Source organism: Ictidomys tridecemlineatus, chromosome 5 (genome assembly GCF_052094955.1).
Source record: "Ictidomys tridecemlineatus isolate mIctTri1 chromosome 5, mIctTri1.hap1, whole genome shotgun sequence".
Taxonomy (NCBI): domain Eukaryota; kingdom Metazoa; phylum Chordata; class Mammalia; order Rodentia; family Sciuridae; genus Ictidomys; species Ictidomys tridecemlineatus.
Genome location: NC_135481.1, coordinates 124,304,574 through 124,329,607, shown reverse-complemented (window position 1 = coordinate 124,329,607; position 25,034 = coordinate 124,304,574). Strand labels below are relative to the sequence as shown.

Sequence of the window (25,034 nt, the reverse complement as noted above, 5' to 3'; positions counted from 1 at the left end):
CAGGCCAGGCCACTGTAGGGACCTTCACCATGCACACACCAGGCAGATGCTGTGGACCCTCCTCTGCTGCTGGCTGCTGGCCTGGGTGTGGAAATCCTGGACCAACTTACCATGGCTCTCTGTCTCCTGTGTCCTGTCTGAGTTACTGCAGGAGCTGGGCCCAGCTCTGGAAAAGTCCTCACAGATTTTGTGCCTCACTGACCCGTGTCCAGAGCCTCACTCTCTAGCAGGAAGTACCAGAATTGGGTCTGCCAACATCCTGGGAGAACACTGGAGTGGGTGGGGTGCCGGACAGGGGCCAAGAGGAAACCTGGCTTTCCAGGCCACGTCAGCATGGCTGCCCACACGTCCAGAACCACTTCTCCCAGCACAGTGGAGCGCTATGCATCACTGTGTGACAGGCATCACAAGGGCTGTGAACGGCACTGTGAGCCCAGACTGAGCCTCCCTGCAGGGCACCCAGGGCCAGCAGGGGCCCCCAGGCCAAGCAGCCAACACTCAGGACAGTGGGAGGTGCTCAGGAGCCCTCTACACTTAGGAAGGTGGCCCCAGCCATGGTAGAGTGCAGCTAAGGGTGCCCTTTCAGGGACAGTGACTGCGCTCCCGTCCATCAGGCCTCCTCCTGCCCTGTGGTGGGGTTAGTCAGTTTGCACTGTTGTGACCCAAGACTCAACAGGAACAACCTGCAGGAGGAATCTCTACTTTCACTCACAGTTGTAGAGGTCTGGTTCCACAGTCAGCCAGCTCCACTGCACTGGGCCTGCGATGAGAACAAGGAGAGAAGGTGTGGCAGAGAGAGCTGTTCCGCTCACAACAGCCAGGTCACAAAGAGAGAGAACTGGGAGGGTCAGGGACAGTTATCACTCCCAGGGCATGTCCCCAGTGACCTGACTTCTCCAGCCAAACCCCACTGCCCACAGCCATCACCTCACAGTCCATCCCAATTGTTAATCCACCTGAGGACTCGTGCCCTGGAATGTCACAGCCCACACAACCTGTGTGTCCTAAAGCCCCACCTCTGAGATTTATTCATCTGTGGACCACTCGTCTGATCATGGAACATTGTGAGGGCCTCCCAGATACAAGGCACGTATTTTACCACTGCCCTGCAAACTAAAGCACACGTCACAGTGTGAGATGCCATCTCAACCTCCCAGAGAGTCCCCCAAAGTCTTAACCATCTCAGCATAGCTCAGAGTCCAGGCGGCCCAGTCTCCTCCAAGACTCAGGTCCTCACAGAACTCAAAGCACGTAGTCCAGGCCCAGTCTCCTCCACATCTCAAGTCCCCACAAAACTCAAAGCAAGGAGTCCAGGCCCAGTTTCACCAAGACCCAAGTCCTCACAGATCTTAAAACAAGTAGTCAGGCCCAGTCTCCTCCAAGACTCACGTCCTCACAGAACTCAAAGCAAGTTAGCTGCTTTCAAAAGACAATTGCATTACATTTGGACAAAACAGGATCAGGGAACAAAGAACATTAGGGAGGGGGGGTGTGGATTACGGATCATATTTGTAGTGATTACCAATAGTTCTGTTTCTCTTCTTCTTCCAAACACAGGAAAGCATCCTTTCTTAATCCCATCAAATGAAGCATGGTGTTGTGACTTCTTTGGCCACTAAACTAAGAGGAGCAGGAATGACCTGGCTTCCTTTTGGTTGGAAGCCCTTCAATACAGTCTGCCATTTCCTCTATGTTTCCCCTTGGTTTGAGATGGTGATGTCATTCACAGTTAACTCTTTGTCCCCCTGTGGCCCTGAGTGACTAGATGATCAGACCCTCATCCCACCTGTTTCAGATAGGCAGTGAGAGAAAGAAGTAAACATGTGTCGTTCTAGACCACTAAGATTTTGAACATGTTTGTTACTGCATCTGACTCAACCTAATGCAGCTAATTTGGTTGGGTTGGAAGCAGAGATGCCTGCTTATAAAAGGGAGAGGTTGGAGCAAGGCCAAGTGAGACCAGATCTGAAGAACTGGAACTCTCAGACCCTGCACAATGGTCTGAACAGAGTGGGCCAGTGAAATGGAATCCAATGGAAATAAATAAATGTTCTTTATTTCTCCCCATGGAAAAAATATAGACAATTGCCCAGAGAAAGCATTCCTGTTCCAATAGGGAAGAACAGTGCATAGAAATAAGAAATGCAACCAAACGGACCAAAACCCAACTGGGCTTACATGAAGGCCTGTAGCTCCACGTCCAGCACCCTGGACTTGGGTTGCTCGGATACCAGCCAAAGGGCCTGGGTAGCCCGACCCATGTGGCTTGGCCTGCTGTGGCTCACGTAGCCTGTCTCTGGTTGGCTGTGCTTGACTCCTGCAGTGTTCTCAACAGATCTCCCACATTCTTGCTCTCTGCATTCTCCACCAGCAATCTCGGCTTCAGAGGTTCCTTGAGCACTGCCCTTTTGAAGTCTGCCTACAACATGGTGACGCCTCTCCGGCCTGCACCTCCGGAATTTTCCAGACTCCTCCCCATGCCAGTTCCAAAGACTCCTGAACCACTTGATCAGGTGAGTCCCGGCAACGACCCACTTTGAACACTGATTTCTGTGTTGGTTAGCTTTGCATTGCTGGGACCAAAACACCTAGAAGTTCAGCTTGGAGAAGGAAAAGGTTCCTGTGGCTCGCAGTTTCACAGGTGTCCATGGTCAGCAGACCCCATTTCTAGGTGCCTGAGGTGAGACAGAGCAAGCAGGTGGGAAGGGGTGGCAGACGAGGGCTGCTCAGCTCATGGCAGCCAGGTCACAGCGAGAAGAGCACAGGAAGGAGCCAGGGTGTGAGTACCTCCACCATTTGCTGCTCAAGAAGCAGATTCTCAAGGAACAGCTTCTCAGTGCCCCTGCACCCCCCTTGGTCTAAAGACAGAATGGAGACAGAGCTGCCCCCACCCCCCAGGGCTGTGCAGTGAGGCTCCTCTGCTGTGCCTCTCCGTCTTCCTGGAGCCACCTATCTCACTGGGCATGGGCTTCTCCCTGCCCCCAGAGGCCATGATTCCAATCTCTGCTCCTCGGCTCTGGATCTCCTTCACACAGATGCTCAGGATTATATTGAGTCTGCCCAGAGGGTCCAGGAGAATATCCTGCCCTCTCAAGACAGTTGATTGAATCATGTGTCAGGCCCCTGTTGCCAGGGAAGGTCACAGAGACACAGCTCCTGGGGAGGAGCCCAGGGACACCTGGGAACGCTTGAGCCTGCAGCCCAGGTCGCGGCTCCACAGGCCTCACTCCTTCCTTCGTCATGACCAGGATGTGTGTGGAGCACAGTGTCATCATCAGCCTCACCAGTGTGTGTGCACGCTCTCCTCCGCCTGTGCATTGAATCCCCTATTTTCCCCTTTTTTTGCTCCCAATGTGGAGTGAGTACCATTAAAGCGTAATGTTTTTTTCCTAGAGCCCTTTGAATATCTGCTCAGTACTGTTTCAGTTTGGATACGATGTGTCCCCCAAAGCTTCTGGTAATGTAGGAATGTTCAGAGGTGACATGGATCAGGCTAGGAGAGCTGTGGCCTAATCGGTGGATTCATCTGTTGGGCGGATTAATAATTTGAAAGGGCTACTGTGCTGGGTAGTGACTGAAGTGGGGCCTGGCCAGTGCAGGTGGTGCCCTGTGGCAGGTCTGGGTATCACCTATTTTGTCCCTTGACGCCCCCCCTCCCTGGCAACCACTCGTGTGCGCCTTTCCACCACATGATCTGCCCTCCTCAGGGCTGGAGTGGTGGACCCTGGACTGAGCCTCCACAGCCATGAGCCAGAAATCGAGCTTTCCTCCTCTCTGTGGTTCTGGTGTGTGGCAAGGGGACACAGGCATTGCTCCCAGACCAAAAAGATAACATCAAACATCAGTGAAGAGTTGTTTTGCTGAAAAGATAGACAACATTAACCAACTTTTAGCTAGAACAAGAAAAAAGAGGAAAGACCCAAGTAAATCAATCTGGATATGATAAAGGAGAGATGACACATGATCCCACAGAAACCCAGGGCCAGGGGACCGGGAGGGACACCGGAATGCCAACTAACTGGAAGCCTAGAAGCAGTGACGAACCCCGGACTCTCACCCACCACTGTCCAGCCACAGGGAAGGGGAAGTGAGCAGACCAGGGGCCAGCAGCAGGTGGAGTGGTGGCCCTGCCTTCCAGGAGAAGCCCAGGGCCGAGCCTCCACGGCGGAGGGCTCCTGATGCTCAGAGAGGACCGACACCCACTCTTCCCTAACTGCCCCCCAGGAAAGGTGCCCAGGGTTGGTGTGCTTTGCCCACAGCGGTGCATGTCCCCAGTGTGGCAGGGTGAGAGGTGGGGGGCTTGGAGCCCAGACTACCTTATGTGACCCTATTTGGAGACAGGACCTTTCCAGAGGTAACCACGTTAAAATGAGGCCAACAGAGGGGCCCCACTCCGGACACGTGGAGGGCAAGTGTGTGTAGGAATGCTTTTCCTAAAGCTGCGAGGCCTCGTGGGCGGTGCTGAGTCACTGAAAGCCACCCTCAAGAGAGGGGCCCAAGAGTCAGTCAGCTCCTGAAAGAGCGGGGCCCTTACCAGGGCATGGCCACTGGCCCGCTGGCCCGCCGGCCCCGTGGCTGGCTTCCCTCCCCGCCCGGCTCCCCCCTCTTCAGGTGTGTGCCTGAGGTGATTCCTTCCGCCAGTCGGCCCTCTCGGAGCCTGAACAAAGGGGCCACCCATCAGACATGCACCCTCCAGAACCTTGACTTAACTGAGCTCTCTTCATCGGGAGATACCCAGACGCACGCGTTTTCTTATATCTGCAGAAAACAGACCAGCACAGGATGAAAGGCAGGGAAATCTCAGACGTCCATCCTACAAGGCCAGTATTACCCTGATTAAAAAAAAAAAATGAAGAATATAGATTCAAAAATTCTCAACAAAATGCCAGGGCACAGAATCCAGGGGCACACCTGGCTGCAGGGACCTCAGCCTCTCACAGCCGGGGACCCTCTGCCCTCCCTATTAGAATGGCCATCACCACAAAGGTGCCCAGCAGCAAATGCTGGAGAAGCTGCCAAGGAGCTGGGGCCGCACGCACTATCCCCAGGACTGCGTGTAAGTGTGGCAGTGCCAGAGGACAGCATGGGGTCACCTCGTCGAGCCACAGCAGGCCACAGCAGATTCAGAGAGGCCAGGCTGGAGAGATGGCCATGTTCGTCACCACTGGGCAATGGCCATGCTCATCACCACTGGGTGGTGGCCACTCTTCTCACATCTCACCCAGAAGCGAGTCACCGAGGGTCTATCACGTGTGTTGTCACACAGTGCACGCCTTTCATCCGTAAAGGTACAGAATCTTGACGTCTAGGATGGGAGCCCCAAAGCTGGTGCACAGGCTGCCAAGAAGAGGGTCCCTTACCAACCTGTGGAACCACCTGCGATGCTTGGAGGCCTCACCTCGTGGAACCTAGGTGAAGGGACCCGATGTTAGACTCAGCAGTAGATGTTTTAATCAGCTGTCTGCTTAACAAACACCTTTAGGAGGGATCCCACTGATGTTAGATCCATTTGGCGCGTCTTCTCTGTAAAAACTTCACACAAATGAGACTCACCGGCTATATCACAGCAGGCTTGACTCACATTAGAGTCAGTTTAGACAGCTGAATTAGGAGGAGCTCTGAAATCCTCAGGGAGAGGTTTTAAGGTAGAGTGTATGAACAAGATCGTTCCCCGTTCCCGTTCCCCTTCCTGTGTTGTGGCACTGAGGGAGGAACTGGTCCAGAAGGCACGGAGGTAAGACCTTGTCCTGCCACTCTGATCGTCCAAATGTGATGGCCCAACCAAAAAAGCCTGTGATGTGGGGCATCCCTCTGCCCTGTGGACTGAGGAATATGCGAAGGGTAAGGAGGACATCTAGTGGCCGTTAGATGTTTAACGGCCTTTTCCAGGAGGAGTTTATAGAAGCAATGAATTTCAAAGTCCTCCCTTGCAGTCAATGAAACTTGTGCAGGACTTAGGAGCACAGTAATGACAAGGGGAGGATGTAGGCGGGAGCACGGGAACAGAAAGAATATGCATAAGAAGCAGGATAACAGGAGGAAGGTGCAGGGGGGGAGCTCCGGAACAGGGAAGGATGAATGTGGAGGACGAAAACAAAGGGAGGGTACATGGGGACCATAGGGGAAAGGGGAGGATGCACGTGGAACAGGGAACAAGGTGAAGATACACATGGAACACGCAAACAAAGGGAGGATGCACGTGGAGCACGGGAACAAGTGGAGGATGCAGATGGAGCTCAGGAACAAGGGGAGGATGCAAGTGGAGCACAGGATCAAAGAAAGGATGCATGTGGAGCACAGGAACAAGGGGAAAAATGCATGTCGAGCACGGCAACAAGGTGAGATGCATATGGACCATGGGAAAAAGGAGAGGATGTACGTGGAGCACAGGAACAAGGGGTGGATATACATGGAGCAAAGGAACAAGAAGAGGATGCATGTGGAGCACAAGAACAAAGGGAGGATGTGTGTAAAGCACAAGAACAAGGGGAGGATGCATGTGAAGCACAGGAAAAAGGATAGGATTTAAGTGAAGCACAGGAAGAAGTGGAGATGCATGTGGAGAACAGGAACAAGGGGAGGATGTAGGTGGAGCACAGGAACATGGGGAGGATGCATGTGGAGCAAGGGAACAAAAGAAGGATGCATGTGGAGCACGGGAACAAGGGGAGGATGCACGTGGAGTACAGGAACAAGGAGAAGATGCATATGGAGCACATGAACAATGGGAGGATGCATTTGGAACACGGGAACAAGGGGTGGATTCATGTGGACCATTAGAATAAAAAGAGAATGCATGTGGAGCACAGGAACAATAAGAGGATGCATGTGGAGCACAGGAACAAGGGAAGGATGCATGTGGAGCACAGGAACAAGGAGAGGATGCATGTGGAGCACAGGAACAAGGAGAGGATGCATGTGGAGAACAGGAAGAAGGAGAGGATGCATATGGAGCACAGGAACAAGGGGAGGATGCATTTGGAGCACGGGAACAAGGAGAGGATTCACGTGGAGCATGGGAACAAAAAGAGAATGCATGTGGAGCACAGGAACAAGGGAAGGATGCATGTGGAGCACAGGAACAAGGGGAGGATGCATATGGAGCACAGGAACAAGGGAAGGATGCATGTGGAGCATGGGAACAAGGGGAGGATGCATATGGAGCACAGGAACAAGGGAAGGATGCATGTGGAGCATGGGATCAAGGAAAGGATGCATGTGGAGCACAAAAACAAGGGGAGGATACATGTGGAGCACAGAAACAAGGGGAAGATACATGTGGAGCACAGGAACAAGGGAAGGATGCATGTGGAGCACACAAACAAGGGAAGGATGCATGTGGAGCATGGGAACAAGGGGAGGATGCATATGGAGCACAGGAACAAGGGAAGGATGCATGTGGAGCATGGGATCAAGGAAAGGATGCATGTGGAGCACAAAAACAAGGGGAGGATACATGTGGAGCACAGAAACAAGGGGAAGATACATGTGGAGCACAGGAACAAGGGGAGGATGTACGTGGAGCACAGGAAGAAGGGGAGATTCATGTGGAGCACAGGAACAAGGGGGGATGGACATGGAGCACAGGAACTAGGAGAGGATGCATGTGGTGCACGGGAACAAAGGAAGGATGCATGTGGAGCATGGAAACAAGGGGAGGATGCATGTGGAGCATGGGAAGAAGGAGAGAATGCATGTTAAGCACAGGAACAAGAGAAGGATGCATGTTAAGCACAGGAACAAGAGAAGGATGCATGTGGAGCACAGGAACAAGGAGAGGATGCATGTGGAGCACAGGAACAAGGAGAGGATGCATGTGGAGCACAGGAACAAGGAGAGGATGCATGTGGAGCACAGGAACAAGGAGAGGATGCATGTGGAGCACAGGAACAAGGAGAGGATGAATGTGAACCACATGAACAAGAGGAGGATGCATGTCGAGCAAGGGAACAAGGGGAGGATGCATGTGGAGCATGGAAACAAAAAGAGAATGCATGTGGAGCACAGGAACAAGGGAAGGATGCATGTGGAGCATGAGAACAAGGGGAGGATGCATATGCAGCACAGGAAAAAGAAGAGGATGCATGTGGAGCAAGGGAACAAGGGGAGGATGCCTGTGAAGCACAGGAACAAGGGGAGGATGCATGTGCAGCACAGGAACAAAAGGAGGATACATGTGGAGCACAGGAAGAAGGGGAGGATATACATAGAGCACAGGAAGAAGGGAAGATATATGTGGAGCACGGGAACAAGGGAAGGATGCATGTGGAGCATGAGAACAAGTGGAGGATGCATGTGGAGCATGAGAACAAGTGGAGGATGCATGTGGAGCACGGGAACAAGGGGAGGATGCATGTGGAGCACGGGAACAAGGGGAGGATGCATGTGGAGCACGAAAACAAGGGAAGGATTCATGTGGAGCACAGGAACAAGAGGAGGATGCATGTGGAGCACGGGAACAAGGGGAGGATGCATGTGGAGCACAGGAACAAGAGAAGGATGCATGTGGAGCACGGGAACAAGGGGAGGATGCATGTGGAGCACGAAAACAAGGGGAGGATGCATGTGGAGCACAGGAACAAGAGGAGGATGCACGTAGAGCACAAGAAAAAGGGGAGGATGCATGTGGAGCATGGGACCAAGTTTAGGATGAATGTGGAGCACGGAAAAAAATGAGGATGCATGTGGAGGAAGGAAACAAGAAAAGGATGATTGTGGAGCACAGGAAAAATGGGAGGATTCATGTGGAGCACGGGAACAAGGGGAGATGCATGTGGACCATGGGAACAAAAGGAGCATGCACAGAGAGCACAAGAACAAGGAGAGGTTGTACATGGAGCACAGGAACAATAAGAGGATGCATGTGGAGCACAGAAACCTGGGAGGCTGCATGTGGAGCACAGGAACAAGGGGAGGATACATTTGCACCACAGAAACAAGGAAAGGATGTACGTGGAGCACAGGAAGAAGGGGAGATGAAAGTGGAGCACAGGAACAAGTGAAGGATGCATGTGGAGCACAGGAACAAGGGGAGGATACATTTGCAGCACAGAAACAAGAAAAGGATGTACGTGGAGCACAGGAAGAAGGGGAGATGAAAGTGGAGCACAGGAACAAGTGAAGGATGCATGTGGAGCACAGGAACAAGGAGAGGATGTACATGGAGCACAGGAAAAATGAGAGGATGCATGTGGAGCACGGGAACAAAGGAAGGATGCATGTGGAGCATGGGAACAAGGAGAGAATGCATGTGGAGCACAGGAAAAAGGGAAGGATGCATGTGGAGAACAGGAAAAAGGGGAGGATGCATGTGTGGCACAGGAACAAGGGGAGGATGCATTTGGAGCATGGGAACAATGAGAGAAATCATGTGGAGCACAGGAACAAGGGAAGGATGCATTTGGAGTTCGAGAACAATGGAAGGATGCATGTGGAGCACTTGAACAAGGGAAGGATGAATGTGGAGCACAGAAACATGGAAAAGATGCATGTGCAGAACAGGAACAGGGAAGGATGCATGTAGAGCAGGAAATCAAGGGGAGGATACATGTGGAGCACAGGAACTAGGGAAGGATGCATGTGGAGCATGAGAACAAGTGGAGGATGCATGTGGAGCACGGGAACAAGAAGAGGATGCATGTGGAGCATGGGAACAAGGAGAGGATGCATGTGGAGCACAGGAACAAGGGGAGGATTCATGTGGAGCACAGGAACAAGGGGAGGATGCATGTGGAGCATGGGAACAAGGGAAGGATGCATGTGGAGCAAAGGATCAGGGGGAGGATGCATGTGGAGCACAGGAACAAGAGGAGGATGCACGTGCAGCATTGGAATAAGGGGAGGATGCATTTGGAGCACGGCAACAAGGTGAGATGCATGTGGACCATGAGAACAAGGGGAGGATGTACGTGGAGTTCTGGAAGAAGGGGTAGATATACGTGGAGCACAGGAACAAGAAGAGGATGCATGTGGAGCACAAGAACAAGGGGAGGATGCATGTGGAGCACAGGAAAAAGGAAAGGATTTAAGTGAAGCACAGGAAGAAGAGGAGATGCATGTGGAGCACAGAAAGAAGGGGAGGATGTAGGTGGAGCAAGGGAACAAGGGAAGGATGCATATGGAGCACAGGAACAAGGGGAGGATGCATTGGGAGCACGGGTACAAGGAGAGGATTCACATGGAGCATGGGAACAAAAAGAGAATGCATGTGGAGCACAGGAACAAGGGAAGGATGCATGTGGAGCACAGGAACAAGGGAAAGATGCATGTGGAGCACAGGAACAAGGGAAGGATGCATGTGGAGCACAGGAACAAGGGAAGGATGCATATGGAGCACAGGAACAAGGGAAGGATGCATGTGGAGCACAGGAACAGGGTAGGATTCTCGTGGAGCATGGGAACAAGGGAAAATAGTTGTGGAGCACAGGAACAAGAAGAGAATACGTGTGGAGCACAGCAACAAGGATTCTTTTGAAAAGAATCCCCTTTCCCTTTCCTTCCCTTCAGTAAACTCATTCCTGCTACTCTGAACGACGTGGCTGAAATCTTTCTGACTTGGTCTCAACAATCAGGGATGGGGGTCTTCACGCTGCCTCAGTTTCCCAGAAGGCCCAGCTCTGTGACACAGCTGCCGAGTAGCTCCAGAGCCTTGGAATGCTGGCCTGGGTGGCTGGTCCTTCTCCCGTCCCAGCCGCAGCAGCACCCCACCCCCTGCTTCAGCTTGTGTGTGGGGCTGCACACCCTGCTCAGTAGGGAAGACCAGAGCCAGCTGCCCCTTTGGGGGGCCACAGGTCCCCAGCAGTGTGTGCTAAGGGAGGCAGGGGAGCTGTTGGTGTTGGTGAGACATGAAAAGGAAGAAGCCCCATCTCCACCCTGCTGGGCACGGGCAGAGATGTCCCTCCCAACGCTGGGGGTAATGCAGAGGCCAGGTGTGGCTCAAGGCAGACCGTGTCCCCTGTTCTGTGCTACCTAGATAGGGTAAGGAGCTCCAGGCTGTGAGTAGGCATAGTAGTCTCTGCCATGCACCCCGAGAGCTGGCAGAGGCTTCTCGCATCCTGGTGAAGGGACACTTGGGCCTAGGACCCCACACACAGGAGGGGTGGCCCTGGATGGCTCCTGAGACCTGCAGGGCACCACAGAGCATCCTGGGGAGGCTGGAGCTGGGGCTGGGGTGGGGCCAGCAGAGCCCAGACACACGAACCCATGGGACTGGACAAGGGCAGGTGGGCTGAGCAAGGAGGGTGCCCAGGACCCCACACTGCCCCCAAAGCCCAAGTGGCTGAGGACACAGGTATGAGTACCTCACAGATTGACCAAAGAGGGGAGTCTTGGAGCTTTGGGGGCAACCAAAAGGAAGCCCACTGAAGAGTGGAGCAGGAAGACCCCCCAGGGCAGGGGCCCACTGGAAGGGTCTGATTTGTGGAGTCCCTGCTGAGGGGCGCCCACAAGAAGGGGCCATGAGCCTCACCTAGAGTGGCCCCTCTTCCCCACAGCACTGAGCTGGTCCCCAGCAGCTGCCATTTGCATGAGGACATCTTGGGCACATCTGCTGGCATGTTTAACCAGCTGCACTGCACCCTGGGCCCCGAGCACCCAGACACCTGGGACCCTGGATGGGCAGCAAGGGCAGTCCTTGGGGGCCAAGGAGGCTCTGCTGGGGACGCTGGAGCTCTGCAGGTACAGAATTCAGCCTGAAGTCCAAGGCCATATGCCCCACTACTGGCTGAAGCCCAGGGAGTGCAGGGAGGTGACAGATCCTTCCCAGGGCCAGCTTTGTCACTTCTGTGAGGTGGTCATCACCATTGGCACCTGGCGTTTCTCAATCCTCTATTTACCCACCTTTAAGGTCCTCCAAGGGAGCACAGAGGGCTCCAGAAACATCCAACTCCTCTATGGCTCCAGGAGGTGAGAAGCTGGGAAGGCGTGGAGAACTGAGGACAAGGGGCCCTTAGCCAGAGGCTGGGTCCAGCAGGATTCCTCCAGGAAGGGCTCTGCTGGCCCCTCCCAACACAGCACGCAGTAACACAGCCATCACTCTCCCTGGACCCAGGGGCCCAGTCCCAAGGCTGACCCTGGCCCCACCATAGGGCCATCAGGATGAGCATGGCCTGGGGCAGTCTGGGAAACTGTCGGGACAGGTGCCTGGTCACTGGGTCACAGCCCAGAAGAAAAGCCCCACCTCAGTGCTCAGCACAGAAACCTGGGAGACACAGCAAGTAGTCGAAGCTGCCCAGAAGAGAAGCTGCCCGCGAGACCGAAAGAATCAGTGGTCCCTCGAGCGGCTCTGCTGGCCTCTTGGAGGTCGAGAGGTGACCTGAGAAGAGGAGCTGAGAAGGCTGCCTTCCAAAGACCCCACAGTGGGCCAACAGGAAGCCTGGAGGGACACCTGCCACCAGGGGCAGCACTGGACACTGGTGCCATTCCAGGCCAGGCAGCTGGTCACGACGTGAGGAAGGAGATGGAGTGACCACTGAGACATGTGACTAGGTCCCAGGTGTCCCTTAAATGACTTCAGAGCCATCTTCAAATGACCTTCTTTAAAAATGGACAACAGCCAATGTCGGCCCAGCAGAAACGAAGCAGCCAACTGGACAGCACACCAGGAGGAAAGGTTCAGCGGGCCTGACTCTCGCGAGTCCACTGGGGTTGCTGTGCAGCGGGGGATCCTGGCGATAGGAGTCCCCACTTGTGGGGAAGGGAGGTTCCTCTAGTAGCCCTGGTCCACTGGGGTAACTTCTGGCCAGCGACTGACCCCGTGACATTACCATGGGTTCACTTGTAGTGAAGCCCCTGGAATAGGATGGCCACCACCACCGTTCCAGAGAGGACCAGCTAGGGTCAAAAGCTCCACTGCCCAGGGCGGAGTGTGGGGAGCCATTCTCACACATGACTGGGCAACTCCCAGATTGGGTGTGAGGCGCTCTGGCTAAACTGTGTGGGAGCTTTCCCGACCCTCTCCTGGTGAGAGAGCCTGTCCGTGTGGGGGTATTACTGACCACTGACCCTAGGGCCAATCACTGACACTGACCTTGGAGTGCTGCCCCTCTCAACCTTCATTTTATGGAATTCTCCCCTGAATGTCTTGTTCCCCAATAAAAAGCCACTCCCTGGCGTGCTCTCTCTCTCTGTCCTGCTAGCCCTGAGTAATCCCTGCTGCCCTACTGTGTGGTTCAAGGTGTGAGCCAGAGGGAGAGCCATCTCAGACCTGGTCATAGGAAAAGGTAACTGAGTCTGTGTGTTTATTTGATCTCACTAGCTAACTTTTATGCCAAGAACCTCTTTAATGAGACCATTGCGCTGGCCGCATGGTGGAATTGGCGCCCACGAGGGGGCGTTCTAGATTAGCTAGATTGAGTGGGAGCGCGCTATAAAGATAAAGGAATTGGTGACAATTTTGGGTCACAAAAGTACCTGGAGATATTGAAGGAAAGAGACGTTAAATTAATTAAAATGGGAAATTCAACTTCTACGGATAAGGAAATGTATCTGACTATTTTAGACACTATAATTAATAAGAAAGGAAAACAGATAAAGAAAACTCAGTTATTACAATTCTTAATGATTGTAGGCGAATTTTGCCCTTGGTTTTGTGAACAAGAGTCCCCAAATTTACTTACTTGGGAGAAACTAGGAAGGAAATTACAAAAAGTTTGTCTTTCTAATGAATTACCTGGAGGCATAGAACACACTCAGAAAACTTGGAGGGCTCTGGAAATTTGTCTTTTTGAATATATGGGCCAGAGTTCAAGTGGCCCCCTGAAGATCTATTAAAAGGCATTCAGAGAGCTATTAGGTCTATTCAAATGGAAAATCCGCCTGAGGCTAAGTTAATTCCCTTTCCCTTGAGCCCCTTAAAAACAAAGGCTCTAGGGGCTAAAGTTAGGAATGTGACTTTAAACTTGCATATTATAGAGAGGAAGATCATAGAGAAGAAACCTCCACAGTCCTAGAAAGCCCTCTGGAAGAGGTAGACGATCTTCCTGGGGAAGAAAATCTGGAAGAGATTCTTAGAGAGGCCCAGAGTTCTTCTCCACCACGTGGCTTAGAAGCCCAATTTCAAAATGGCGACAGCACAGATTCTACCCATGACTCGCAGTCTGAGGGAAAAGAATCAAATGTTGAAATTCAGGACTTACAGAGAAATTTTAACAGGCTGTGTTTAATACCACCTGCCCAGGCTATTCGAATTCGGCCATTACCTGCTAAAAGGACAAAATTTAACAGGATCTCTGAATTAACAATGACTTTTCTTACCCTGTTTCAGCGAGGTATTAAGAAGGCTCAAGAAGCGGTGGAAAATATTAGCGGTTTCAAATTTTTATCAATAGATGTCTTCATATGACTGTGCACTAGCTTCCCATTCCTTACATCATCAAAATGCTTCTAGCTTACGTAAAAATTTTAATATTACCAGAGAACAATCTCGTCAAATTATAAGCCAATGCCCTAAGTGTGTTATTCACATTCCATCTCCACCATTGTTGGGGTGCAGCGGAGCGACGGAGGGGAGAAACCACACAAGAGACTCACTTCATGCAATCGCAAGGGGGAAGTTTATTGAGGATCCTGTTCCAGCGCGCTGGGACTCTGTGCCCACTCAAGAAGGGAGAGCAGCTCAGAGCCCAGAGCGGAGGTCAGGTGGAGCTTAAGTACACTTTTTGGAGAGGGTGGGGGGCTTTGCATACATCAGAACAAATCATCATGAGGCGCGGGAAAATTGAACAACAACCCTGAGTCAGGATTAGTGCATACATTGGCGGGAACAATTTAGGCAGAGATGATTGGTCATTTCTAAGTGGGGTATACATTTAAACTGATTGGTTCTGGGGCCTAGATGCGTACGTGTCATGCTACCTAGAGCCCTTAGCTATTAATCAACCAGGGAATCAATGGAGACATTTACTAGGCAGTTCCCTCATTGTTCTAACAACTTTACAGGGATTACAAGTTCCGGGGATAGCAGAGGAATTGTAACAATAGACTTGTATGATTGTAACAATTGTCTTTTACTTTTTAACCCAATCCCTGCACTTTGGAAACTTTAGGATGCCTGGTCTTTTACATTTTAACTCAGGCTCTGCAGCTTAGAATCAGCTTGGAAATTTTACCTTTACACCATCAGGGGTAAATCCCCATAGATTAAAACCAAATCAAATATGACAAATAGATGTAACTCATATTCCTCAATTTGGTAAACAATGTTATGTCCATATCATAGTGGACACTTATTCCAGATTTATTTTTGCCACAGCACGTACTAAGGAAAATACTCAACATGTAATTTCTCATTGCCTAGCAGCTTTTTCTGTATTAGGGTGCCCCATGCAGATTAAAATAGATAATGCTCCAGTTTATATAAGCTCTTCTTTTCAACAATTTTGCCAAGAGTTTCAAATTAATCATAAAACAGGAATTCCTTATAACCCCCAAGGTCAAGCCATTGTGGAACGAGCTCATTTATCTATTAAACTCCAATTACAAAAATTAAAGGGGGGGAATAGGGTTGTGACTCCCCAAAATAGCCTCAATCATGCCTTGTTCGTTTTAAATTTTTTAAATTGTAACGCAGAATGTCACACTGCTGCTGAGAGGCAAATGTCTCCCTCAGTAACAGGCCCTTTAGGCAGAGTTTTGTGGATTTACAGACCGGTCAATGGAAAGGCCCAGACCCAGTGCTTATGTGGGGCAGACGTCATTCTTGTATCTTTCCAGAAGGTGCTTTTCATCCTATTTGGGTTCCTGAACACACAATCAGACATGGAAGAGATAGAACTGAGATTCAAGCCACTGAAGATTGATCCGGAGAAGCCCCCATTCAAAAGGAAGAGATATCGAAAAAAGATGAAGAAAAACCAGACTGACCCAGACAAAAAGCTGATTTTATGGGAAGACGTGAAGAAGCTAACAACACAGGCTTCCCAAATACTTCGACTCCTAGGAACAAACAGGACCCCAGTCTTGATGGTAGGGTCAGTAATTGCCCTGCTGGGCTGTCAGGTAAAGGGGAATCAGATAGACACTTACTAGACATATTTCCCAGATCCACCCCTGGTACACCCAGTTGTGTGGACTGGAGAATCTATTCCAGTGTTTACTAATGACTCATTCATGATGGGAGGATTTACAGATACTCAATTACTCCCAATCATGTGACTAGATTTAATTATTCTGGCTACAGTGCCCAATTACCTTTGTGTTGGTCCCACAATAAACATGCTGGCTGTCTGAAAGTATCATTCGAGGAAAAGACAGTGATTGGTAGACTTAGACTGACGAATAATTCTATTTATGGAGACTCAAAATCTTATACTAGATCAGTAATTAAGATGGGACTTTCCCATAACAAGCCAGTCATTTCTGTAAAACCTCCACGGATACCCCACTGTCCAAATAGTTCTACAATTGAGATTGGCACCTTTCCTAGATGGATGGATTGTATAAATACTCTTCCTGTACAACACAAGGTGTCTAAAGATAGTGGGTATATTTTAGACTGGTCTCCAAAAATTGATAAGAGACAATTATGAAGAAATTCTGCTATGACACCTGCAGGATTTGTTAGTAATATTTTGACTTATAGTGAGGGTGGTATTTAAAAGGATGTTTGGCGCTTAATTGCTGCCTCAGAATTCTTACATTTTACAGACAAGCCCTTATCAAAATTTGTTGGCAAGAACTGTAAGGAGGGATCTTGCTATGGCTTACGAGCCTGTGTCCAGTCTCCTTATGTTTTAATTATTAGAAATGTAAAAGTTAAATGGATAGATGACAGATATACTGTTACTTATAACAAATGTAACCTAACCAATTGTATTACTAGATATAATGAAGGAAAAGGAGTGCTGATACTTCATCAGCCCTCTTTTGTTTTATTACCTGCTAATATTTCAGAGCCATGGTATGCTGATACTGGTTTACAAGTCTTGCAGCAAATTCATGCCCAGCTAGCAAAACCCAAATGTGCTATTGGAATTATAATTGTTGGTGTTTTGGCGCTAGTCTCTTTTATTGCCTCCACTGTCTCTGCATCTCTGACAATGTCTCAAAATATTCAGCATGAAAAATTTCTTAATAATTTAGCTCAAAATACTTCCAAGGCTCTGCATAATCAAGTAAATATTGATGAAAGGATTGAGACTAAATTAAATGCCTTAGAGGCGACTGTTATAAACATAGGTCATGAACTTTCAGCTTTAAAATTTAAAGAAAGGCTTAAATGCCATACAAATTATAAAAATGTGTGTGTTACAGCTGCCAAGTACAATGCTTCTCTCTGGGATTGAGAAAAGGTTAAAAACAATTTGTTAGGTATTTAACAAAATAGTAATAATAGCTTGGATATTCTGAAACTTCATCACCATATCCAAGACATTCAAAATAATAGAGCTAATTTTTCGGATCCTTCTTCTTTGCCTAACCAAATATTACAGGAGTTAAATGGATTTAATCCTTAAAGTATTCTTAAACACTCGGCCTACTACATTATTGAATTATTCTCTTTGCTGTTAATTCTCTTTTGTGTTGTAATTATAGGATGGTGAGTCTTCAAAACAAGAATACAAAAACTGCAAAGAGTAAAACATTGCCTCATTTTTAAGAAAAGAAAAGGGGAATATGTGGGGAGCCATTCTCACACGTGACTGGGCAACTCCCGGATTGGGTGTGAGGCACTCTGGCTAAACTGTGTCGGAGCTTTCCCGACCCTCTCCTGGTGAGAGAGCCTGTCCATGTGGGGGTGTGACTTACCACTGACCCTGGGGCCAATCACTGACCCTGACCTTGGCGTGCTGCCCCTCTCAACCTTTATTGGATGAAATTCTCCCCTGAATTTCTTGTTCCCCAATAAAAGGCCACTCCCTGGCGTTCTCTCTCTCTCTCTCTCTCTCTCTCTCTCTCTCTCTCTCTCTCTCTCTCTCTCTCTCTCTCTCTCCTGCTAGCCCTGAGTAATCCTTGCTGCCCTACCAGGTGGTTCGAGGTGTAAGTCAAAGAGAGACCTGACTCGGATCTGGTCATAGAAAAAGGTAACTGAGTCTGTGTGTTTATTTGATCTCACTAGCTAACTTTTATGCCAAGAACCTCTTTAATGAAAACAGTGTGCTGGTCGCACGATGAAAGCGGACGAAGAGTTGGACTCCCAATAAGGGAAGATTGCTGAAGGGGGCCCCAGTCCTCAGTGCAAATGATAAGTTTGACCCCCTCTGTCTTCCATGCTCAGAGGTGACCCACCCTCTCCCTGAGGGGGCTCTGTGGGCTCCCTTGGCCTTCCCTCCCCTTCACTTGTGACACAGTCCTCTTGCGTGATTTTGGTGTCTGACTTTGAATTTTCTTTCATTGGAACACAAGAACCGAGATGTGGAGTTTCCCTGTTCCCCTGTGGCACCAGGATGCAGGACTCGGAGTGTTCTCCTATTAGAAACACCTGGTGTCCCTAGGAATCCCACCTGGGCTGGGAAGTAGCTGGGCAGAGCAGGCTCTGCTTCTGCAGAAGGTGTGCTCCTGGCCTGGCTCAAACCTGGGCGGAGTGCACCCGCTCTGTCCCCAGACTGCTCTGCCCCTGGCTCTCATGGCGGAGCTGGGATACACCTACACAACTGGCCAGTTCTAATTGGGGCGGGAAAGGGATGGGCTATAGTTAAAATGGCATTGACTGGATGTGACATCACAGTCAAGGCTGGAAGCTGTATTCCAAAAAGGGACTACTGGACTTCCTAGTTCTCACAATCTCCCTTTACACCTTTGGGGCTCATTTTTGCTTTGTTCTTGTGCCCTTTGGTCCTGCCTGCATCCTAGACATACTGGCTTGTTGAGGTGGCAATTGCCCATAATAATGAGTCCTCCCCTTTTAGCAATTCAGATAGCATCAATGTCTATAACTTAACTTCAATGTCCCCTGCAAGGGACCTGCGCTCCAGGGAATGAAACACTGGTTGGACACTCTGGGATTCCCTGACCACCAGGCATCCGATCTTGCAAGACCATCATTGAAGTAAAGCTTTGCTTTCTGCTGCCCCTCGTGTCTCCTAGTCCACTCTTTGGGCTTGGACAGGTGAGCATGTTCCTCACCCAGCCACCATCATAGAAATAAAGACACACTCATTGGTTGGGGTCCCTGCCCACTGGAGTCTTGGAGGGTTGGTCCTGCAAGGGACCTGCTTCTCAGCCAAGAGCACTGACATCTCCCCAGCCCCTGGAGGGAAATGGAGGCTCTGCCAGGATCCAGGATGGACCAAAGGACACCCAAAGTGGGACAGGCTTTTCTTCATACTCCAAATTGTGAAACTGCGCAACGCTTTTTCTTTAAGATTCTTAACATTTAAAACACCATTGAAGGTTAAAGCAAATAATAAATATAGAAAAAATAATCCAACAGTAAAGGACTAATATCATTAGAATGCAATGAATTTAAGCTAATTTTAAAAAGAACCAATCCACTGACCTGCTCCTGCCCCCCTGTTTGGCCCCTCCCCTGCTCCTGCCTCTCCCCTGCTCTGCCCCTCCCTGCTCCTGTACCCTTCTGAACCTACCCCTTCCCTGCACATGGGCCTCCTTTGCACCTGGGCCTCCCCTGGACCTGGGCCTCCCCTGGACCTGCGCCTCTTCTGCACCTGCCCCTCCCCTGCACATGGGTCTCTTCTGCAACTGGGCCTCCCCTGGACCTGGGCCTCCTGTGCACCTGCCCCTCCCCTGCACATGGTCCTCCTCTGTACCTGGGCCACTCCTGGACCTGGGCTGTTAGGTGCAGGGCAGGTTGAACTAAGTTGTCTGCAGGACACGAAGAAGGAATGTTAGCTGCAGGATAAGCCAGGCACTCAAACCCCCCTCTGTCTGGTCCTTTATCACCTGTTTGCATCAAGTCTGAACACTCAACCCCACTCGAGGCTGTACACTTGACCCCCCACCCATGTAGGAAACCCACATCTGACCCCTGCCCCATCTTCCTGAAGGTAGAAGATGACACCCTTAGAAACTACTGTATGATTCGATCACTGTATGATCCAATCACTGTATGCCAACAAGGCAGCTTGCAGACCCAGAGACACCATTAGATTTGGGCTATAAAAATTCCCTCCTGCTGGGGCCTCTCTTTCTTGCTTTTCAATCACTCTTGCTCCCTCTCTATTTCACTCTTACTCACTCTCCCTCTCTCTTGCTCTCTCTTTCCTCTCTCTGAGACTCTCCCTCTCTCCCTCTCTATTGCTCTCTCTTTCCTCTACTCTCTGTCTCTCTCTCCCTCTCACCTTCTCTCTCTCTCTCTCTCTCCTCTTTCTCACTGCTGCAATAAAGATCTCTTGATCACTCCAAGAGTTCTGGTCACTTTCCTTTCATGAGCCTCCTCTGCACCTGGCCCTCCCTGCACCTGGCCTTCCCTGCACCTACACCTCACCTGTGCCTGGTCCAGATTCCACTGGGACTGGATTTTTACCAAGAGCACAGTGCATCCAGGATGGGGAAGATCCTCTGGGAGTAAGAACCAGCGAGACCTGTGGTCACAAGGGTGGCCAATTCCAGATAGACTTTAGAGAAGGCCCAAGTCCGGGGGCATGAACACAGCCAGTGAGTGCCACTCAGCCCAGGCAGCACCCCAGAGCTGGGTCCTGGGAGACCAAGCCTCCCTTTCAGACTACGGAGCTGCTCATTGGGGGACTCTTTTGGCTCCGCCCACGTGACCCAGCCAATCGGCCTCAAGAACAGGAGGAGTGGGCGGTTGAGAGGCTTGCCAGAAGCCTGTGGTGGCAGTTGGGCTCTGAGGGAATTCCTGAATAGCTTATGTGGTAAGGCCTGTGTGTTCTAAAAATAAAGTTCTTTTCTGCTTGACAAGTGGCTCCTGAATTGTGCCCAGGCAGACTGTGGCACCAACCCCCAGCAGGATGTCACCACAGGCCTTTCCAGGAAGTGGCCTGACCCCCATGTACTGGGCAGTGACTAGGCACTGCTGTCTGTGAACTTGCTGGAAACCTGGCCCAGGAACTGGGAGGGGCCTCTGTCGGCAGGGCTTTTTGTGAAGGGCTCTCCTACTGTGTAACTACTATAGTGGCTACCACAGTGGTAGACCCAGCAACAAAAACCCAGAAAACCAAGGGCGTCCTGAGCTCACAGCCCTGTGGGCAGCAGGGGCAGGCACTGGAGAGTCCACACCAGGTCCCAGCATCTCTGCCCACCAGCTGGAGCCCGTGCACAGTAGGAGCCCACCAGCTGGAGGCTTTGGGGTTTGAGGTGACTGCACAGCCACATAGAGCACCTTGCCCTTGGCCTCCAGCAGCTTCTCGACAGAGCCCAGCAGCCCCAGCAGAAGTGGAGCCAGCTCTCCTCCCCAGGAGCCAAAGGCCTCCAGCCTCATCCTGGCCTGAATCAGTGGGCTTCACCCCCAAACCTCCCAACGGGAAGGACCCCCAGAGACCTTTGCCTCTGAGAGAGCAGGTAATTCTCCAGGCCCCACTCAGTCACCCAGGAACAGGTGCGAGGAGCACAGGAGGGACCCCCAAAGTGTAAGCACAAACAGCCACCAAGTCCAGCACCCTGTGGAAGCACAGAAAACCAGGATGCAAACAGAGCCCACAGTCAGCTCTCACTCCCAGAGTCCATCCCTCAGGCCCTGAGGGCTCCCTCTCTGGGCAGGAAAGGCCCCTGGTGACAGAAGGGCTCAAATTTCACAGGGTACAAGGAGGGCACTTAGTCATTGGAGACTGAGGACCTGGGATTGGACAGTCCTGAAACTAGTTGTGCAGGTTAAAATTCAACTCAGGAAGCAATTGTAAAAAGTTTAAACTCCTGGTTACCAGGAGGAGGTAGGGGCTCAGATCCCACCCACTGCTCTTATTCTTCCTCTGGGATTTCTTGTTTCCTGTAGTGTCATATTTACCTATTTCCCTCCTTCTAGGACTAATGCACCATGGGGAAGTGTAATGTCTTACTTTCCCTCCCTCCTCCGCCCAGGCCCTTCCCTTCTCCCAGGGCTGTCTGGGGGATGTTCCCACCTTTCACAAAGTAGGGTGCCTCCTGGGAGCCCCAGCTCCACTGGCAGCCTCAGAGGGGGTCATGGACCACCTGGGGCCTGGGGGGGGGGGCCTGTGCTGGCCTTTCCTGGGAGCCTCGGGAAGCCAAAGGACAGCCCTGGAGCTGGCCTACTCCCTGCTGCATGGGGGCTTCCCGGTAGGCACACAGAGGGCTCAGGGAGGGCCGGGGCACCCCACCCGCACTGACCAGACGAAGGTGGTGCCTCTGGAATTTCTCAGATCTAGTTACTGTCAGGGGGTCTCAGGCTGTGGTTGGATACAATGTCTTATATCCAAGTACAATGTACTCACCACAGTGGTGCCACCCATAGCAGTAACCAGAGCCACTAGACAGGCCCCTGTCCCTGGCCTGGGGCCCTCCTCAGGTGTGGGCGCTCAAGGCTGCTGATCCGATCTCACCCTCGCAGTTTACTCCTCTATGTGCAGGGCTGTGTGTCACAGCTGGGCCACCAGGAAAGACGCCTGCCCTGCCAATGCCGCCCGGCAAGGCCACCCAGCTCCTCCTGGGTCTCCAAGGCTGAGGCAAGCCACGTCACGGTCTCCACTGTCCCTGCTCTCAGGGCAGGAGTCCTAAGCTCAGCAGGCTACAGACTGCTCCCCAGGTTGTCTCAGGACCCCCAGCACCTGAGACCCTCGACGCTGATGTCCAGCGTGTCCCAGTGGCCCTGGCCCAGCTCTGAGTGTGCAAAGACGAGGAACACAGGTTGGTGTCCCCCAAAATCCACTCCAGGGTCCTGAGCACCTCACAGTCTGCTCACACCCCACCCCAATCTCTGGACTACAGTTCTGCTGAGCCTCACAGGCTGGCCTCCTCAGCCCTGGTGTCCCCTGGAACAGCCCACTGCTTGGACTCCTCCCCCACACTCCCTGGAAGCCCCCTCCAGCCCTCCCTCCGGGGCCAGGCTCAGTTGTTGTCAGGGGACATCAGACGGTGCAGCTGGCTATAGCTACCGCAGTGATGCTGCCCAGAGCAGAACCTGGGGCAGCTGGATGCCCCTCCACAGCCCCAAGCCTGGCAGCTGCCCCGCTGGGTCTTGGGCCCACTCAAGGCCACTGATCTGACCTTGGCCATGAAGGATAGGCCCCTCTCTTGGGAGGTCCAGATTCTAGAGCAGAGGCAACTGTCCCCATGTCCATGCGTGGCTGGAGGGGCAGAGCAGGGGCGAGGAAGGGAGAAACCCAGAGCCCCTGCATGGGGAGAGGGCCAGGGCAGAGCCAGGACCGGGTCCTGCAGGGGACTGGCAGTGCGCCTGCCGTCTGCATGGCCAGGTGGTGCCTGCAGCCCGCGGGGGTTCTGAGACAGGCCACAGCAGGGCCAGGCCTGAGCAGAGAGTGGGCCCAGGCCCAGGGCCCTGGAGAGCAGCAGGAGCTCAGAGGGCTCACGGGCCCCACGGGCACTGGCCCTCCCCAGGCTCCACCTTTGACCCACATAGCAAGGGAACTAGAGTCAGGGCAGAGGCCAGGACACAGCTGACCAAGTGGCCAGGCACCTTGGCTACATCATGCTTTGGGGACCAACCTGCAGGTGAACCCCTTCCTGCTACGATCTGGGCCTCAGGGGGACTCAGGTCACTTCTGGGGGATGTCCTCCCAGCCCTACCTACAGCTCACCATCCAGAGCACATCCTTCTGAGGGGCCCAGGGTAGATGGGCAGACAAGCCCAGGCCTTGGGGACAGACCATATTGTTAGGGCCTCTGTCACTGTGTCAGTAGATAGCAGATACCACAGTGATGTGACCCATGTCCCAAAGCTATTGCCACTCCCAAGTGCTGGGCTGGTCATCTTCACCAGTTCTCCAATAGACCTAGGAGGGTACTGACTCCTCAGCAGCTGCTGTCCGGAGCTGGAGAGCCAGAGCAGGTCCAGAACACGGCGGGCTGCCACACCGAGGCCCTGGATGGCACCCAGTGTCCAAGGCAGAAAAGGGTATGAATGCCCGGTTGTCCCAGCCACATGTCCCAGCCACATGACCCCCAGGACAAGGAACCGCCACCTCCCCGCCACCCTGGGTCTGCCTAGCCCCAGGTGGCCCACGCCTGTCGCCCACATCCCCCCTCCCAATGAGCCAGTCTACCCAGCTCTACTCACGTGAGACCTTACTTACTGCTCACCAAGAAAGGCCTGACGTCCTGAACAGATTCTGAGCAGCCCTGAATCACAGTGGATATAGCTGGGATCTACCCCAGTGAGAAGAGCTCTGCCCAGAACTGCCCACGGCAGCTGGGGAGCACAGCCCACACCCACCCTAAAGGGTCTGTGGCCTCCAACTATTCTCAGTTAAGCCCAAGTGCTCAACTGAGGTCACCCACCCTGGCTCCCACTCTTGCTCTGGGGCCCACAGGGTCACCCCGTGCCCAGTGCTGGGGGGCTGGAGGGAGGTTGTGCAAGGGAATCTCTCACAGTGGGACACCCCCCAATGGCTCAGGCCAGGCCCAACATCCCCTTGACAAGCCTAGCCCTCACCTAAAAGTGACCAGTCGGGCATTTGACCCCTCAGACTGGATGAATCCAATGGCACCTGGACCAGAGCTCTAGAGGGCAACTTGGCTGGACACTGGAGCCCCAGGGCCTGGGCTGGAACCATGGCTCTGACCTGGCCAGCCCAAGCTGAGACCTGGGAGGAGGGCAGGCTGGCAGGCAGCTGACCTGCACTAACAGGACAGGGCCGAATGCCCCAGGGGAGCCAGCTGCACTGAGACCAGAAACTTCTAGAGCTCAGGAGAGAAGAACCCAGTGGTCCAGGGAGACCTCCTCACAGCCAGACAGGACCAAGAGGGACACTGAGCCCACCTACAGGGACCCCACAGGCCTGGGGTTTCTGCTGGTGTTTATGTCCCTGTGAGGTGGAGTAGCTGGCCCCACAGGGTCCCAGCAAGCCAGAAGCACCCCAGGACAGCTCCACGGGCAAGAGGAGGCATTTGGGTCAGAGTGCAGGCCAGCGGACACCTTCCCAAGGACTCCATGCCCACTCTGCACTCAAGGAGAACAAGGACAGCCCATGTCGGAACTCGGATCTCAG

The 25,034-nt window shown here is 52.2% G+C and overlaps 1 long non-coding RNA gene and 1 gene segment (V, D, J or C); one reads left to right on the top strand and one right to left on the bottom strand.

Annotated features, from left to right (window-relative positions):
- Positions 1-257, bottom strand: part of LOC144377983 (uncharacterized) — a 37,771-nt gene extending 37,514 nt beyond the window's left edge. The window contains exon 1 of the long non-coding RNA XR_013439369.1: positions 111-257. This is a non-coding gene — a long non-coding RNA (uncharacterized LOC144377983). The remainder of the gene's footprint in view (positions 1-110) is intronic.
- The window catches only part of LOC101957805 (immunoglobulin gamma-1 heavy chain-like), a 203,225-nt gene that overhangs the window by 26,753 nt on the left and 151,438 nt on the right, over positions 1-25,034 (top strand).